The sequence below is a fragment of the Bufo bufo genome, chromosome 3 (genome assembly GCF_905171765.1).
Source record: "Bufo bufo chromosome 3, aBufBuf1.1, whole genome shotgun sequence".
Taxonomy (NCBI): domain Eukaryota; kingdom Metazoa; phylum Chordata; class Amphibia; order Anura; family Bufonidae; genus Bufo; species Bufo bufo.
The window spans coordinates 405543102-405557659 of NC_053391.1; the positions used below are offsets into that span (position 1 = coordinate 405543102).

At 49.7% G+C, this 14558-nt stretch overlaps 1 protein-coding gene across 3 annotated transcripts in view; it reads left to right on the forward strand.

The window, feature by feature from the left end:
* The first annotated feature begins 13755 nt into the window (after nucleotides 1–13755).
* Nucleotides 13756–14558, forward strand: part of CLIP2 (CAP-Gly domain containing linker protein 2) — a 141379-nt gene continuing 140576 nt past the window's right edge. For all 3 annotated transcript variants that reach the window (XM_040424830.1, XM_040424831.1, XM_040424832.1), the window contains exon 1: nucleotides 13756–14112. The gene's annotated coding sequence lies outside the window, so the exon portion shown is untranslated. The remainder of the gene's footprint in view (nucleotides 14113–14558) is intronic.

Below are 14558 nucleotides of genomic sequence, written 5' to 3' on the forward strand. Positions count from 1 at the left end.
GGGCCCAAGGTTTATTGGTCCATATAAGATCTCTGCCATTATTAACCCGGTAGCCTTTCGTCTTGACCTTCCGCAGACTTTAAAGATTCATAATGTTTTCCACAAATCATTACTGAAGAGATATGTTGAACCTGCTGAACCGTCCTCCCTGCCACCCCCTCCTGTCATGGTGGATGGTAATCTTGAATTTCAGATCGCCAGGATAGTGGACTCCCAAATTCTCTGTAGATCCCTCCAGTATCTCGTTCACTGGTAGGGTTATGGTCCAGAGGAGAAAATGTGGGTTCCAGCGGTCGACGTTAATGCCAGTCGCCTTGTGAAAGGGCTACTCTGCATAAGGTCGGTCCTGGGTGTCCGGGGGGGAGGGGGTGCTGTGACGGTACCTTCTGTGACAGAGGTTAGAAGATCGGAGAGACTGACTGCACGTGAGGTTAAATGACAGTCTCTTGATTCTCAATGTTGTGTGTTGGTAATGACCACACCTCTTGTCAGGTGCAGCCTGTGGTCATTACTGCATTCTCTACTTAGTTTGGTCTCACACTTCATACCATGCGGTTGATATTCTCTGCTTGGATTTGGAAGAGTTGGTGTCTGTCACCACCAGACATCTGAGAAGCTCTGACAGACGTCCTTCAGAACCTCCTCCTTGAGGTTCCTTTTGTTTTGCTTTCATTTTCTCATCTCGTTAGCCTCTCTCAGCTGTCATGTAGTTGCACTGATTGCATCCCTTTAAATCCCTTCCCATACTGCATCACTTTGCGGTTTATACAACTTCCTGGAGTGTATGCATGCTGGATGCTACTACTGAGTCTTCTACAGATAAGTTTTGTTCATTCATTTGTATTTCCCTGTTTTCTGGATCCCAGGTGACCCTGACTCCCTCCGTATCAAGTGTAGGGAGCCGGTAGTCGTGTCCCCTCACTGTTATAGGGTGTTCAGGTGTCATACAGTCGAGGTACGAGGATATGCAATCATCTACCATTGAGATTTTTGCATAGGCTGAGCAGTTAGGGAGATAGCCAGGTCTGTTGCAGGGCTATCCCTTTGGTTCCTTAGTTTTGGATCCAGTCAGTCGGATCTTCATTTTGTGTCTTCTAGTTTTCTGTACACCTTCCGTGACAGTGTGTGGACCTTTCCTGTGTTACTGCTCATCCATTTTCTATAAGATAAGTTGTCTTGCTCTTTGTATTTAGTTGTCCCCCTGTGCTTGTCATTACTAGGCCTCAGGGAGATGCTGGTTCGTTCACCTGGGAAGGAACCAGTAGTCTCATTCCCTGCCACTACCTAGGGCATTTCAGGGCTCCTAGGGTCTAGGTTCCGGCATATATCTTTTTTCCCACCTTCAGGGTCTATACATACTGACAAGAGTCACCTTTTCCCTCTCCCTAGCCTTGAGGCCTAGTTCTGTGTCCCTCCCCTCCCCTGTATTCGTGACATTATCAACCGCCAAAAACCGCCATTTTGTTCAGATCATTGCAGCTATGTATCCTATGTCTGCACTGGTCGGACAGCTGCAAGGTCTGTCTTTGGAGGCAGCTGACCTCCACGCGACTGTCTTGCAGATCCAGAGACCACAGGCGGCTGGTCCGGTGGTGGGTACCAGGCCTGCACTGAACTTAAGGTTGTCCTCCTGTCCTAGCAACAATTTCATTCGGTTCAGGGAGTTGTGTAAATTGTACTTTAAGCTGCGTCCGTACTCTTCTGGGGATGAGAGTCAACGTGTGGGTATGATCATTTCATTGCTTAAAGGTGACGCCCCGTCTTGGGCTTTTTACTTTGCCGACCGGATCACAGTCCCTCCAGTTGGTAGATGAATTTTTTAGAGCCTTGGGTCTTATTTACGATGACCTGGATCGGATCTCTCAGGCCGAGACCAAATTACGTGGTTTACGGCAGAAAGAGTGCAGAGACCTATTGCTCTGAATTTATGAGATGGTCTACAGATACGGAGTGGAATGATCCTGCTCTCTGTAGCCAATTCTGTCAGAGGCTATCTGAGAGGCTGAAGGATGCGTTGGCCTTTCATGAATCCTGAGTCATTGGAAGCAGTTATGTCCCTTGCTGTACATCTTGATAGACGCCTGAGAGAGAGATCTAGGGTTCCTCACCCTGATGACGTACTGTCGAATAATGTGGTGGCTTCTTTTGACACTTAGGGTGGAGAGACACCTGTGGTTACGCCTTGTGATGAGCCTATGCAGTTGGGAGGAGCTACTCCTGGAACTGCTGGCAAGAGCTTTGGTCATATGAAGGGAGTCTGTTTTTGTTTTGTGAAAGAAGGGACATTTTGTGAATATATGTTCGTATGTTCAGCGTCAAGGTGAAAAAAATAAAAAAAAATAAGCGTTTAATCCTCCCCATTGGTGGTGTGGGTGGGGAGCCAGAAAACTTTATTTTTTCATTTACTGGTAGTACCCGATTTCTCCTGTCGGCCGAGGTGGCGCTAGACTCCAAAACTGTGGGAATTGAGGTGTTTATTGACAGTGGGGCAGGGGTTAACCTAGTTTATGGTCAGGCTACTTTCACACTGGCGTTTCTGGGTCCGCTTGTGAGATCCGTTTTCAGGGCTCTCACAAGCGGCCCAAAACGGATCAGTTTAGCCCCAATGCATTCTGAGGCAAACGGATCCGTCCTGACTTTCAATGTAAGTCAATGGGGTCGGATCCGTTTTCACTGACACAATATGGTGCAATTAAAAACTGATCCGCCTCCCGTTGAATTTCAGTGTAAGTCAAAACGGAGTCGTTTGCATTATCATGAACAAAAAAAAAGAGACTCTAGAGTACCGCCTGCGGCCTGCGCGATCATCAAACTCCTTAGGGCAACAGCCTCAAAAGTCTCACTGGGCATGCGCCGAGCCCAGTGATGTAATCTGAGCGCTGTTGCCTCAGGAGCTTGATGATCGCGCAGGCCGCAGGCGGTACTGCGCCTGCATAAGATTTCTGGTGGCCGACAGGAAGAAGAACGGGGCATTTCTTGAAGTTAGAAGTAGTGGCGAGGGGGCGGAACCGTTTGCCGGGGCTGTGGAAGGTTATTTCAGGATCAAGGCGTTCTTGGGATTCAAATTAAGGCGGGCTGGGCACTGCAGGGGGGAGCGTTACTGGGTTCCAGAGAGGGAAAAAAACGCCCCTCTGGGCACCTTGGAGCTTCATTAGCATATCAGAAAAAGAGCTTTTTTTATCAAAATGACAAAACGAAATAAAGTAAGAAGACCACTGCAGCAAATAAGGTACTTTATTGAACATGGCAATGTTGAAAGCTTAAAATGCTAAAAGCAGCTGACAGATTCCCTTTAAGCAGATATAGAGAGGGGTGTCATTGATGAGCTCTAACTAATCTACTTAGCTTAGCTTCTAACACAAGTTGTGTAGAGTCTCTTTTTTTTTAAACCGAGAAGCTACTCCCACTAGCTTACCCCTAATGAAAGCTTTGTGAATGAGCCATAATAACATAGGGTTAGTCTCGGGAGTGGTGTTATCAGCAAAGAAATTCTGCAGATCAGTGTGGAGCTGATCATGAATGGTCGGGCGGGTTAAAAGCGATTTGTTGAGTCCCCACGAATAGGGAGCATGGCTAGGGCCTGTATAGACCATTTCTACCATGACCATATCATGATCAGCCAGGATGACATTATATGCCTAGAGTATAGCAAGTAGGGCAAGACGGACCCAGAGGCAAGAATCATATCAATGCGAGTATACACATGATGTGCCGGGGAATAGTAAGTATAAATCCTCTGCGAACCATTATTCTCTCTCCAGGTATCAGCTAGCGAGAGGGACTCCATTACCTGACGGATTTGAGCCGATACAGCTGCTGGGCGAGGCTGGGGGGGGGGGGGGGGGGAGCGGTCCAAGACCAGGTTGTGGACAAAATTGAAGTCCCCACACCATAAAAGTTTATGATAGGTGAGGGGTTCAATGACCCTCCTAATGTGACAGAAGAAGGTGATGGGGTCCTCGGTCGGGGCATACACATTAGCTATACACAATGTTTCATCTCTATAAGTGCCTACCAAAATCACATAACGACCCTCAGGGTCTATGATAGATTGTGTTACAGAGAATGAAAATGAGTTTTTAAGCAAAGTAATCACTCCTCTACTTTTAGAGCGGTATGTGGAGGAAAAGAACCTGGTATAATGTGGGTGAAAATATTTTGAGTGTGAGGTACAGCTTTAGTGCCCCCAAATAATGCCCCTATAGTGCCAAGAGATGCCCCATAGTGCCGTTCTCCTCTATAGTGCCCCCCATAATGTGCCAATAAAAAAAAAGCCCCTTTAGAGCCCCCAGATGCCCCCATAGTGCTCCTCTCCCCCATGGTGCCCCCCCCCCATAATGTGCCAGTAATAAATGCCCCCAAAATGCTACCCCCAAAAAAATGGGGCTGTAAGAAATGACAGCTCCCCCCATAAAGGAAAAAAATAACAAAAAACACTAATACTTACCTCCATCAGCAGCGATGCGATGCAGGCCTGTTCCGGCCTGTGTCTACCGCTGTGTGCTGCCCGGCTAAGGCGGTACAATGATAATGACGTCATCGCAATGCCTGAGCCGGCCTCTGATAGGCTGCAGGCAATAGTGCCTGCGACTTATCAGAAGAACAGGGAAGGGAGACGCCTCTCCCTCCCCTGCCGCAGCACAGTTATCTGTATTGCTGTCCTGAGGACGGCGATACAGATGAATATAGAGATGAGCACTTCCACAATGGAAGCGCTCATCTTCTACTGCCCGCCGCCACCACCGCCGCCGCAATTACATCCAGGGCCATTTTTTTAGGGCGGCCTGGGGGGCAATTGCCTCCCTGCCCCCCGTTCCAGCCCGCCCCTGCTTGAGGCCTAGTTCTGTGTCCCTCCCCTGTATTTGTGATAGATAATGATTCAAGATAAAACTGCCACAATATATCAATCATAGGTCACTTGTGGCCACCCTTAGGTAGTAAAAAAATCAGAGAAACAGATAAAAAACATCCTGCACAATGAAATAAATGAATATGCAGATCTACAGTACATGGCTACATTTATAAAAAGAAAAATCACAGAAAATAATGCACTAACACAATAGATACAAACATATAATATGGACTAAGCCCTCACTCTGATATGATAAAATATGAGGCTCAGCCAATATATTTTTTGATCAAAACACATCTGTGCCCACCTACCCAGCGCCACAGTGGTCTCAGTCAGGCAGGTCCTACTCTAAACCTACCTATGCCGTTGGGCATCTACATTCAGGAGAGCAGACCCTGCTCATATAGTGTGCTGATCCTAGTTACCTCTGAGCGCATCAGCAACCAATGAGAGGCAGAGCACGCACCGCTATATGTACCACCTTAATCAAGGTCGCTGTGGGATAGGCGGGGAAAAGTGCACAAAAATGTTGCTCCCTGCGCTGGTACGTGGGCCCAGATGTGTTTTGATCACAATATATTGGTTGAGAGTCTCAGATTTTATCATATCACACTGAGGGCTTAGTCTATATATAATGCTTGTATCTATTGTGTATTTTCTGTGATTTTTCTTTTCCACCCTTAGATAGATAAACTAATGCCATTACACGGACCCAATAAACCAGACTATGGAAGCGTAGTAAACCAGCAATGGGCAAACACCCAAATACTGTAGACAATATATTGGTTAGGTGTACAAATGACCCAGAGTAAACCAGTTACAATAACACTATATTAATAGGCACTCACTGATCCAAATACAAAGATAATAAAGATACGGTCCATAACAGGACCACTCACGCAGCTGAGAGATTGTAGGAACAATGCTAGAAGTGATGCTGTGTTGTGGCATTACTTCATCAATCTAAGGGTGGCCACAAGTGACCTAGGGTCGATATATTGCGGCAATTTTATCTTGAATCATTATCATTTTTATCTTTACCCTATTTGTGTATTTGTCTCCTGATGAACCCAAAGGGGAGAAACATGCTGGTATGCTCTGGGGTATAATATGGTACTAACAGGGGTAGGTTCATGGGCAGGGGTCACCCACCATCAGGGTCATTCCCTTTGTTCAGGGATAGGTCTCCCTGTTAGGACACTGCCTGCCACTTGTCATCCACCTCTGCCTATGCCCCTATCTGTGTGTTTATTGTTGTTTGTATAGTGTGAGCAGGGTTTGTCTATTAGGTAGTTTTTATCAATGGTTAGTGGTAGGCAATTAAGAGTGCCGTATTTGTGTGAGGGGAGGCGGGGCGTTCACTATTTAAACCTGGCCCTCCTCCCCCCACTTGTCGGTTCGAACGATTTCGAATCGGCTTGTGGGTTGGTGCCAGAGAAGGGCATGCGTCACTGGAGGATCGGGGGATCGGCTGCGTCGAGCTCGTCGCTACGGTGATTAGGTAGGCAGGGTGGCTTGCACACCCGTCTCGCTATGTATAACATGTGGGGCTGCCGAGCGTGCCGCCGGTCCCCAGCTGCGCTGGAGACTGCCCGCACTCCCGATCGCTTCCGGCACCCCGAGACAGGCACCCCGATCCGCTCCAGGCCCTGCGCTAAGCACCCCCGCTCCCACATGCAGCGTCCCCCAGGCAGGCACCCCTCACCTGTGGCTCAGCAGCGACGGGTCACGACGTCCGCTCGCATACCCTGAGCATCGGTCACGCCGGCCGTCGGCTCCACGACGCAGCGTTATATATCACTCACTCCCGTATCAGAACGTTCCGCCGTAGAGGAAAACGCCGTCCGCTCACACAGGGATCTATTCATTAGCTGCAATCAGTAAGCGGAGGTTCAGCTGCAGGATCAGGGGACGGAAGCCGAAACCTATAGGCGATTAATACGCCGCGGCTTTCCCTGTACAAATAGTCGATAGCGGTGGGCACGGGATGCAATGTTCCACATGGCGGAGCGCAAATCCCTCGCAGCCGATCCTGATGCACGTTCTCCTGGTAATTACAATTAGCGAGGCTGTGAAGGTGGACATGCTTATTCATGTCTAGGAATCCGCTGCAGAATAAACTCGTCTTCTTTACTGCGCCAAACTCAGGCAAGACGAGATAAGCAGATACTCAGACATGTGCACTGTATAACAAGTTATGATTTCAATGGTTAATTCTAACCTAGAAGGGAATCACTGGCTTGCTGCGCTCCAGCAGGTCCTGGCTTGAGAGAGGGCGGGGGATGGTCGACACCTACAGGCCCATACTGGTACTGCAGTCTTGGTGCAGGGCTCCTCTGCTCAGGCACAGTGGCTAGGTACTAAGGCAGGAGTAAAAAAAAAAAAAAAAAATATTTAAAAAAATTTGGAATATGTTCAAGGATCAAATATAAAGAGGGCTTCAAGGAGGGGGGCTGGCCACGTCACTTTGCGCACGCAGCCGGGCCGCCCATAAGCCCATACGGTCAGTCAGGGGGTTGGTTCGGGCGCAGTCACAATAATCCGGTGGTTAGCTAGGGAGCGGTGGCATGAGTGAAGTGTCGCCCAGCTGGCGTGCGCTCACTCACACGTCTGTCCTTGGTTATTCAGGTCCACAGGTGGTGGGCTAACTTACGATACTGTGGGGTTCGTGGCTGTCATGGCCACCAGGTGAGTCAGGGGTGGTGCATGCGGGGGCCAACCCCCTCTTTTCTCCTGCATAGGCTTTGGGGACAGGGGATGGTGGTCTATTATGTCCAGGCCTCTGGCGCATCTCTTACAGGGTGGCGCCTACAGTCGTGGCCTTTGGTGGGGGGGAAAAGAAAAAAAAAAAAAAAAAAAAAAGAAAAAATTATAATAATGGTATAGATAGGAATGTTGCTTTGCCAGGTCTGTCACGACTACAGACTCCTTATAAAGCCCTGCCACGACTGCAGGCATCAGTCTGTCACGACTACAGACCCGCTCTAAAGCCCTGCCACGACTGCAGGCAACAGTCTGTCACGACTACAGACCCGTTATAAAGCCCTGCCACGACTGCAGGCATCAGTCTGTCACGACTACAGACTCGTTATAAAGTCCTGCCACGACTGCAGGCATCAGTCTGTCACGACTACAGACCCGTTATAAAGCCCTGCCACGACTGCAGGCATCAGTCTGTCACGACTACAGACTCGTTATAAAGTCCTGCCACGACTGCAGGCATCAGTCTGTCACGACTACAGACCCGCTCTAAAGCCCTGCCACGACTGCAGGCACAAATCCGTTACGACTGCAGACTCATTATTAAGACCGGCCACGACTGCAGGCATTAGTCTCATGTCAACAGACTCATGAGGTAATACTACCACGTCTACAGGCGATGGTCCGTTACCGCTACTCTCGATGTAGGGTCCCCTCACGACTATAGGGGCTAGTCGGTCACATCCACAGACTCGGTCGCACTCCCGTTAACTACAGGCACTGGGTGGGCATCTACGGGTAGTTGCGTCACGACTACGCACGTGGGTCAGCCACGGCCTGGGAGGTCAGCCTTCACGGTCACAGGTAGGTCCAGTTAGGCTTCAGTCTCCCAGCGGGTTCCAGTCACAATAACCAGCCCCTAGGTGAGGGGGGGCACTCCCGCACCGGCGCACAATGCCAGGGAGCTGTGCGGCTCCTCACGCGGCACACGGTTCAAACCAGCGGGGGCCGGGGCCCACGGTAAAGGAAGGGCTCCCTCTGATCCGGTGCACATTGCCAGGGAGTGGCGCTGCTCCCCACGCGGTACGAGTGTCCAGCCGGCGGTGGGTCGGCCCTCCCGCACTGGTGCATTCTGCCAGGGAGCAGCGTGAGCTCCCCACGCGGCTGGGGGGTAAGGCTCCTCATCTTCAATAAAGTCTGGCACGGGCCGCCGTGCCGTTAGGTAGGCAGGGATCAGGGGAAGGAGTACTAGGCTCGGTCAGGGGGAGCAGATCATAGGCGGTGGCTGGCTTCCTGCTGCCGGCCGTACATTAGGTTCCAAGGGGGTTATTTAGGCACAAGATGTTAGGGCTCTTTCACACTTGCGTTATTGTCTTCCGGCATAGAGTTCCGTCGTCGGGACTCTATGCCGGAAGAATACTGATCAGGATTATCCTAATGCATTCTGAATGGAGAGTAATCCGTTCAGGATGCATCAGGATGTCTTCAGTTCCGGTACGGAACGTTTTTTGGCCGGAGAAAATACCGCAGCATGCTGCGCTTTTTGCTCCGGCCAAAAATCCTGAAGACTTGCCGCAAGGCCGGATCCGGGATCAATGCCCATTGAAAGGCATTGATCCGGATCCGGCCTTAAGCTAAACGTCGTTTCGGCGCATTGCCGGACCCGACGTTTAGCTTTTTCTGAATAGTTACCATGGCTACCGGGACGCTAAAGTCCTGACAGCCATGGTAAGTGTAGCGGGGAGCGGGGGAGCAGCATACTTACCGTCTGTGCGGCTCCCCGGGCGCTCCAGAGTGACGTCAGGGCGCCCCAAGCGCATGGATCACGTGATCACATGGATCACGTCATCCATGCGCATGGGGCGCTCTGACGTCATTCTGGAGCGCCCGGGGAGCCGCACGGACTGTAAGTATACCGCTCCCCCGCTCCCCACTACTACTATGGCAACCAGGACTTTAATAGCGTCCTGGGTGCCATAGTAACACTGAAAGCATTTGGAAGACGGTTCCGTCTTCAAATGCTTTCAGTACACTTGCGTTGTTACGGATCCGGCAGGCACCTCCGGCAACGGAAGTGCATGCCGGATCCCAACAACGCAAGTGTGAAAGAGGCCTTAGTTAGTCCGTGCAGGTGATCTGCGTTATACCATGCTCTTCATGCTCGTACTCAGAGCTGTGCCCATACGGGAGCTGCTTAAGTGGTTGATAGTGAAAAAAAAAAAAAAAAAAGTATGTGTATATATATATATATATATATATATATATATATATATAAAAAAAAATATATAATATATACATTTTTGAGTCTCTCACGCATGGCTTCTCCGTGTTAGTTTTACACATACAGATCTGCCATTAGAGTCTCTCATGCATGGCTTCTCCGTGTGAGTTTTACACATATGACTCCGCCATTAGTCTCTCACGCATGGCTTCTCCGTTTTAGGTTTACACATATGACTCCACCATTAGTCTCTCACGCATGGCTGCTCCGTTTTAGGTTTACACATATGACTCCGCCATTAGTCTCTCACGCATGGCTGCTCCGTTTTAGGTTTACACATATGACTCCGCCATTAGAGTCTCTCACGCATGGCTTCCCCGTTTTAGGTTACACATTTGACTCCGCCATCTGAGTCTCTCATGCATGACTTCTCCGTTTAGGTTCACACATATGTCTCCGCCATTAGAGTCTCACGCATGGCTGCTCCGTTTTAGGTTACACATATGACTCCGCCATTAGAGTCTCTCACGCATGGCTTCTCCGTTTTAGGTTTACACATAGGACTCCGCCATTAGAGTCTCTCACGCATGGCTGCTCCGTTTTAGGTTTACACATATGACTCCGCCATTAGAGTCTCTCACGCATGGCTTCTCCGTTTTAGGTTACACATTTGACTCCGCCATCTGAGTCTCTCATGCATGACTTCTCCGTTTAGGTTCACACATATGTCTCCGCCATTAGAGTCTCACGCATGGCTGCTCCGTTTTAGGTTACACATATGACTCCGCCATTAGAGTCTCTCACGCATGGCTTCTCCGTTTAGGTTCACACATATGTCTCCGCCATTAGAGTCTCCCACACATGGCTTCCCCGTTTTAGGTTACACATATGACTCCGCCATTAGAGTCTCTCACGCATGGCTTCTCCGTTTTAGGTTTACACATAAGACTCCGCCATTAGAGTCTCTCACGCATGGCTTCTCCGTTTTAGGTTACACATATGACTCCGCCATTAGAGTCTCTCACGCATGGTTTCTCCGTTTTAGGTTACACATATGACTCCGCCATCTGAGTCTCTCACGCATGGCTTCTCCGTTTTAGTTTTACACATATGACTCCGCCATTAGAGTCCCTCACGCAGAGCTTCTCCGTTTTAGTTTTACACATATGACTCCGCCATTAGAGTCTCTCACGCATGGCTTCTCCGTTTTAGGTTTACACATAGGACTCCGCCATTAGAGTCTCTCACGCATGGCTTCTCCGTTTTAGGTTACACATATGACTCCGCCATTAGAGTCTCAAACGCATGGTTTCTCCGTTTTAGGTTACACATATGACTCCGCCATCTGAGTCTCTCACGCATGGCTTCTCCATTTTAGTTTTACACATATGACTCCGCCATTAGAGTCCCTCACGCAGAGCTTCTCCGTTTTAGTTTTACACATAGGACTCCGCCATTAGAGTCTCTCACGCATGGCTTCTCCGTTTTAGGTTACACATATGACTCCGCCATTAGAGTCTCTCACGCATGGTTTCTCCGTTTTAGGTTACACATATGACTCCGCCATCTGAGTCTCTCACGCATGGCTTCTCCGTTTTAGTTTACACATATGACTCCGCCATCTGAGTCTCTCACGCATGGCTTCTCCGTTTTAGTTTTACACATATGACTCCGCCATTAGAGTCCCTCACGCAGAGCTTCTCCATTTTAGTTTTACACATATGACTCCGCCATTAGAGTCTCTCACGCATGGAGATTAAAAAAAAAATAAAATAAAATAAAATAAAAATTTCCTCACCAGGCCCAGCTGCGCTGGGACTAGTCTCCCATCTCACCATAGCTAAGAGACTGATGGCCAATTCCTTGGCCAGTAATACTCTGAGGGCTTACAAGACAGCTTGGCACCTGTTTCAGAGATATGAGAACACCTACCCGGCCGCTGGCCGGGGACCTATCACTCACCTATTGGGCTTTGTCAGGGTTTTTGCCACTCTCAATTAAACCTGTCCTATAGCATTGTTAACTATACATGGCAGGTATTCAGCACCATTGGTGCAGGCTACATCCGGACCTACCGTCACTCTTCTCCGCCCACCCGATCAAAGCGGCGTTGAAGGGTTTGCGCAAGATGTCTGTTGTGAAACGACATGGGCGTCAGCCATTTACCGGTAGCTTGTTCAGGCCGTGACAGGCAAACTGCAGGGGCAAACCGTTCGGGCCGCAGGTTAGCGCTCTGGTAGAAACAGCCTTGTACCTGGCTTTCCATGGATTCCTCAGGTCAGGCGAGCTCATGGGCACCAATACGCTGGCTGGGTGCCTGCGGAAAGGTCAGCTCATCCGGCGCGGGTCCATCTATGTCCTCACCTTGGCCTCGTCCAAGACGTCACGGCCGGGGCAACCAGTGGCGGTCAGATACTTTCCCACGGACAGCAGATGGTGTCCGGTGCAGGCCTTGGAGGCTTGGCTGCGTAGTATTTAGTCCAAGCGGCATGTTCTCCCGTACTCGAACTAGTCAATGCCCGGCTAACCACCGCGGCCTTTCTTACGTACTTTCAGGTTAGTTGACAGGTCCAGGGGTCGGTCCTCGCTGGATCACAGGACATTCCTTCCGCATGGGCGCGGCAGCGGCGGCGTCCATGCATAAGGTGCCAGTACATGTCATCAAACGGTTGGGTCGTCGCAGTTCCGTGTGTTCCATACGTAATATCCCGGATCCTTATACGAAATATCATTGGCTTTCGAGTTTTGGTCTGTAGTTTCTGTTATCAAGTTTTCTAACTCCTATGCATGGTTCTTTTGGCCCCTTTAGGCTACCCTTCGATAAGCAGTTCCGGCATAACTCTGCTGCTTCTAGGTTGGGGGGGGTGGAGTATAGGCGTAGGTAGGGGACCCTCTCAGCATGAGCCGATCCGAGCACAAGTGGTAGGCAATTAAGAGTGCCGTATTTGTGTGAGGGGAGGCGGGGCGTTCACTATTTAAACCTGGCCCTCCTCCCCCCACTTGTCGGTTCGAACGATTTCAACCCACCCAGGAGCCCTCCCTTCTTTCAGGTCTCATTATTGGGGTAGCCCCCTTTAGGCTACCCTTCGATAAGCAGTTCCGGCATAACTCTGCTGCTTCTAGGTTGGGGGGGGTGGAGTATAGGCGTAGGTAGGGGACCCTCTCAGCATGAGCCGATCCGAGCACAATTAAAGGTTACCTTTTATACCCCATGCTCTCTATTATTACTTTAACTAGAATGGTCATTTCCTTCTGTCTAGATTTTTTTTCTGTGATTTGTAATTACAACTACTACATCCCATTCACTTCAAAGACACTGCTCTATCCTATTCACTTGAACAGGAAGGAGAGGTCCCATTGACGTGAATGGGATGGAGTAGCTGTAATTACATCTGCTCACCGCTGAAGTCGAGCAGGTAAACAATGGAGAGAAGACAGCGCTTATAGAAGCGCTGCTTTCTCTTCAAACAGCTGATCTGATATTGATGACCTCTCTTGAGGATAGGTCATCAATATAAAAAAAAGCAGACAACCCCTTTAACTCCCATTCAATTCTATTGGAGTTATGGAAACAGTATATAACACTAAGTATAGCTGTCTCTGTAATCCAAACTACCTCCTGCATTCAGTCAGCCCTGGAAAGCATCAAGAAAAAAAAGTCGGTACACCTGCATATACTAAAATGTTCTAAAACAATACCCCAGAGCTGAGCATTTTCCTAGTGAAAGCAAGCCTGAAATCTATGGCTGTCTCAACCATGCCAGTGTTTAGCATCATACCCATACCACAAAAGAGGAGCAGCAATATTCCCTGGTAGCTAGGACTGTAGAAATCTGAGCCTGAAAGAAATCTGCCCTCCCTCCTGGATTTAAAAAAAATACTGGTCTGGGAAACAGAAGTCTCCATTCTGTGCAGCCTCATAATAACAGCTGGATTTCCCCTCCTCCTCCTCCAGTGACTGGCGATCTCCCCTCCGCTTCCTCTTTTGTTTCATACATTCAGTAATGCAGAGTGAGTGCATGTGAGACAGGCATCCACAGCCCTGCACATCCATTGGGAGCACTGGGCACACACTGCTGGACTGCATGGGATGCACCCATGATACTGCAGGGGCTCTGGACGTGCCCTTCATGAATGCCAGGGAGGACAAGGTGTGATCTGCACCCAGGGGCCACAGTGAGCTGCTGCTGTCACTGCTGTGCCCACTCCGGCCACTGCTTCCTCCCCCACGTTGAGCCCTTCGCCTGCAGGGAGTGGCTGGGCTGAGAGACTGCAGGGCTGGGCTGGGACCCACAGCATCTGATACCCAGGCTCCAGTGGATGATGACATGTCCAAGAGGTAAGGGCATAATCTGCGGGCATTGCACAGGGTGGGCATGGCAAGGGTGTGTAAGGGAGTCACCAGCAACCCTTAGGGATCTGCAACAAAGGAGGCAGAATGCAGCCGGCGTGGCACCGGTGCTGGGCTCCATGCTGCCTGGCAGAGGGAGTGGGCATGCTGCTGGCCGGCTGTGCAGCATCAGATGGGGGGTTCATGGCATCTAATCGCACACTGAGATGGGCAGCAGAGGCTGAACAGACATTAAAGTGACATTGTACATTTCTGCTGGAATGAAGGCTGTGTGGGTAAAAGACAATTCTTGTAGTCAGAAGCTGGGAGAGCATGGAGTGTATGACACATGGGGAGACAATCAGTGTGTACTGCGGGTGACAGGGTGGGAGTAGATGGCATAGAAAGCAGATGGATACAGATAGATAGTAGATATATGAGATAGAGAAATATGG